The sequence below is a fragment of the Anser anser genome, assembly GCF_964211835.1.
Source record: "Anser anser genome assembly, chromosome: 2".
In the NCBI taxonomy this organism is placed as follows: domain Eukaryota; kingdom Metazoa; phylum Chordata; class Aves; order Anseriformes; family Anatidae; genus Anser; species Anser anser.
In genome coordinates, this window is record NC_139721.1 from 43,564,820 (window position 1) to 43,569,535 (window position 4,716).

At 40.4% G+C, this 4,716-nt stretch overlaps 1 long non-coding RNA gene across 2 annotated transcripts; it reads right to left on the reverse strand.

The window, feature by feature from the left end:
- Positions 1–504: 504 nt before the first annotated feature.
- LOC310893243 lies at positions 505–4,084 on the reverse strand. 2 transcript variants are annotated; one of them, XR_014578841.1, is made up of 4 exons: positions 3,926–4,084; positions 3,669–3,814; positions 2,580–2,640; positions 505–1,530 (listed from the first exon to the last, which is right to left on the reverse strand). It is a non-coding gene; the product is annotated as an uncharacterized lncRNA (long non-coding RNA). The 2 variants fall into 2 exon arrangements; XR_014578842.1 differs by lacking the exon at positions 505–1,530 and having other exon boundaries at positions 1,541–2,640; positions 3,926–4,083.
- Between the last annotated feature and the right edge of the window lie 632 nt (positions 4,085–4,716).

Consider the following 4,716-nt stretch of genomic DNA (forward strand, 5'->3'; position numbering starts at 1 on the left):
CAAAGTGACGCGCTTGGTGGATGAGGGAAAGGCTGTGGATGTGGTTTACCTTGACCTCAGTAAGGCTTTTGACACAGTTCCCCACAACATTCTCCTCAAGAAACTGGCTGCTCGGGGCTTGGACTGGCGTACGCTTCGCTGGGTTAGACACTGGCTGGATAGCCGGGCCCAGAGAGTTGTGGTGAATGGAGTCAAATCCAGTTGGAGGCCAGTCACTAGTGGCGTCCCCCAGGGCTCGGTACTGGGGCCGGTCCTCTTTAATATCTTTATCAATGATCTGGATGAGGGCGTCCAGTGCACCCTCAGTAAGTTTGCAGATGACACCAAGCTAAGTGCGTGTGTCGATCTGCTCAAGGGCAGGAAGGCTCTGCAGGAGGATCTGGATAGGCTGGAGTGATGGGCTGAGGTCAACTGTACGAAGTTCAACAAGGCCAAGTGCCGGGTCCTGCAGCATCCTGGCCTGCATAAGAAGCAGTGTGGCCAGCAGGTCTAGGGAAGTGATTGTGCCCCTGTACTCGGCTCTGGTGAGGCCGCACCTCGAGTACTGTGTTCAGTTTTGGGCCCCTCGCTACAGGAAGGACATGGACATGCTCGAGCGAGTCCAGAGAAGGGCGACCAAGCTGGTGAGGGGTCTGGAGAACAAGTCTTACGAGGAGCGGCTGAGGGAGCTGGGCTTGTTCAGCCTGGAGAAGAGGAGGCTCAGGGGAGACCTTATCGCTCTCTACAGTTACCTTAAAGGAGGCTGTAGAGAGGTGGGGGTTGGTCTGTTCTCCTACGTGCCTGGTGACAGGACGAGGGGGAATGGGCGAAAGTTGCGACAGGGGAGTTTTAGGTTGGATGTTAGGAAGTACTTCTTTACCGAAAGGGTTATTAAGCATTGGAACGGGCTGCCCAGGGAGGTGGTGGAGTCACCATCCCTGGAGGTCTTTAAAAGACGTTTAGATGTAGAGCTTAGCGATATGGTTTAGTGGAGTACTTAGTGTTAGGTCGGAGGTTGGACTCGATGATCTTGAGGTCTCTTCCAACCTAGAAATCTGTGATACTGTGAAGAAAAAAAATGCCTTTGCCTTATGCAGAATCATTTTCTTTGGTATGACAGCATGCAAAGGTCACTGTGACAGAAAGCTTTAGAAAACAATATTGAGGCACGTAGTATAAAACAATAGGTAAAATTCCTGCTCTTCTTCATACTATTCCTGAAACAATCCTTTGGTTTTAATTTTATATCCCAGAAAACTTAAAATTGATATTTATAATTAAATAGCATTCGCATTTAGAGCAGCCTGCACAGTAAAGGAAGTTTTGGCTCAGAAAGTCAGGGCCCAAACTGCAACAAACAGATATCAGTTTCTTCTCATTTACACAAGGAATATTAGATAAACAACTTAGAAAGGGGGATTTTTCATACTTGGCGTGTTGTCAGATACTTTAAAATTTTTCCCATAGAGCTCGTCAAAAGGCTTAGGCCCACAGAATCTTCAAAAGCCATGTGTAACTGCAGATATGCCAGGTTAGTCAGAATAGTCACATCTTAAAAAAAAATAAAAATAAAAAAAATCAATACTGTTTTCATTTATTTAAAATATATCTGTAGAACATTTTTGGGTCCAAATCAAATTTGTCAGTGACAAGGCTGGCACTATTACTCACAGATTAATATAATTCATAGACTTACAGAATATCCTGAGTTGTAAAGGACTCACAAGGATCATCAAATCCAACTCCTGGCTCCACACAGGACCACACAAAAATCAGACCATTTGTCTGGGAATGTTGTCCAAACACTTCTTGAACTCCAGCAGGCTCAGTACCATGACCAGTGCCTAGGGAGCCTGTCCCAGTGCCTGAACACCCTTTTAGTGAAGAACCTTTTCCTGACACCCAGCCTGACCTCCCCTGTCCCAGCTCCATGCCATTCCCTCGGGTCCTGTCGCTGTCCCCAGAGAGCAGAGCTCAGCACCTGCCCCTCCGCTCCCCTCGTGAGGGAGCTGCAGGCCGCCATGAGGCCTCCCCTCGGCCTGCTCTGCTCTGGGCTGAACAAACCAAGGGACCTCAGCCACTACTCATACATCTTTCCCTTTAGATCCTTCAGCATCTTTGTAGCCCTCCTTTGGACAGTCTAATAGTTCTATACCCTTATTGGATCATCCAACTTTATTTGAGGCACCCAAAACTGGGGAATATCAATGTACACTAAAATACACGTGAATATGTACACACACTTATAACTGTATATATGACATATGCATATTATCTATATCATTATTGTATGTATATATAGTACAAAATATATGTGTACTATAGTATGTAATAATGATTGCATACATATAAACATGGCATATATTATGCAGGATCTAGTGGGTATTCCTATCACATTTACGTACAGCAAATATGTACTCAATTTTACTTCCATACAGGATACAAACCATATTCAGCAAATAAATTCCCAGTTTACAGCAAAATTTAGTTTTATTATTCCAAAACAGACCGACTTTGCAGTATATGCTAATTAACATTAATCAATTTGTACATCTAAGAATAACAATAGACTTGAACCAGCATGGGATAGCTGGGCCTACCAAAATATCTGGCTTTCAGGTTCCTCTTCACATTCCCGGCTTCTTGGAATTCTTTCTCCTTCTTCATTTCCACATGGTGATATGGAAACAAGATTCACATGTTAGGCTGCTTTATTTGTCCCTGATCTACTTCTACAAGCAGAAGATTTTCTGTTCTGTCACCTTTACAACAACTCCACTAAAACTTTTGTATGGGTCTGTGGTTTTGTTAACTTTTCAGGAATATCTGTGTGGTATCAATTAGTCCCTGTGAGTTTTTAAGGAGTGAGAGAATAAATATTACACTTGTCCTGAAGAATATTAAAAACAAACATACAAAACACAGCCACTACTTCCCTTTGCAAATATGTTTTAAGTGGTTTAGAAGTCATTTCTGCATTAAGGTTCGACAACAAATAGGTTTCAGACTAGGCTAGAAGGGGACCACATTTTCTGCCCATTCCCTCAGGTATTCAGTATTTTAGATAATGACTTTGAACTCTATTAAAAAAAAAAAGGCATAAAAGCATCAAATTGGATTGGTAGCCCTAAAAAAAAAATCAATTATAAATATTTATTTTATAATTAATTCATATGAACAGCAACAAGTTCTGTCCTCAGGCCATACCAGAATCCTCTGCTTTAAAAAGTTCTCTTCCTAGCATACTTTGTCATAGTTCAGTTGTTTATAGAGCTAATCACACTAGAAACACACAATACAGACTCTTTCTTTTTGGAAAATAAGCTCATTATGTGAAGATTTACTTATAAACATTAAAAAGACGTGATTTTAAAAGAAAGAAAGGTAATTCATTATCAAGTTCACCCTTCCTATAATATTGATTGTAGCAACAGTATCTAGATTAGCCACATGCTAAGAACAAACGCATGCATGTACCACCCTCAAAAAGAGAATAAAGACCTTATAGCTAAACCCCCAATAAAATAAATAAATAAATAAATAAATAAAAGTCAGTAGATTAAATTGTTCCCACGTTGTGTTAATGAGACTCACCTGTTAAGCCATTCAAACTAATTAATACCTACTGGCATTTGAGTAAAACACATCTCTAATGCTTACCACAGCTAACTTTAATTTCTTAAAATTACCTTAAGGTAGTGGTGTTGCAATCTTAGGAGAATTGGAATCATCCCAAAATGTGATGCATGCGGCCTGTTAAATATATCTTTCATCAATGGGAGAAGGGAGAAATCCTTCTTTACTTTCTTCTACAAATCTTCACTGTATTTCATTGCTGTGAAGAGTTTGAAAATACACTGCTTAATGCATTTGTCATGTTATAACAGATGCATCTAACACTTTTTTTCTCCTGTTATTTAACATACACAATGCTTAATGCACATACCCCTCAACTCTCTAAATCAGATACTTTTCTTCAACAGTTTTAGAAAAGCTGGTTTGAAACTCATCTAAAGGGGAAAGATAAGGGTAATTTCAAGAAGAAGGGATTACAGATAGGTGAAAGGTATAGAAAGACTGAGCGCATTCCCTGCAGAATATGGAGTTTCTTTTACCCCTCAGCTGATGTATTATCCCAGATGACCCAGGTGAAAGCACTTAATAGTACCATGAGGGTGGATGGGTAAGTGGGGTAAGGATTGGTAGGTTAGTGGTAAATCCTGTTATCTGCTTAGCAGAGCATAGCAATGATGCTACTTTGTCTAGTGAAGTATTCTGATTACAAACATATGTGCTTTTAAGATGTGTATGTGCCAGGGCAAGCATGTATGCAGTTTGATACTTTGGGCATGCACTTTCAGTTGACTTTTATGATATACTATAATTGCGTCAATGTGACTTCTGTTGAGGCATGACCAGGTAGGATGTTCATTTTGTACTCTACAGAAAAAAAGCTCATTTCTTTCAGATGTTTTTTTCCATGGATATACCTGTACAAACATGAGAAAATTCAAAAGCTCCTTTGTATTGGAGATAGTCCAAATTTACAGTATCATAAATCCTGAGTTTCTGCAAACATTTGCTTAAAGGATGTCCAAAGGGATTCAACATCTATACAGCCTCACATAGCTACTTTTTATAGAAATTTAATTTAACTAATTTGTATGTAGTGATACGTTTGTTATGATGTACCCAGCCTTCTGTCTTTTTCCTGATAACGGGTCAGAGAGGTCTGTG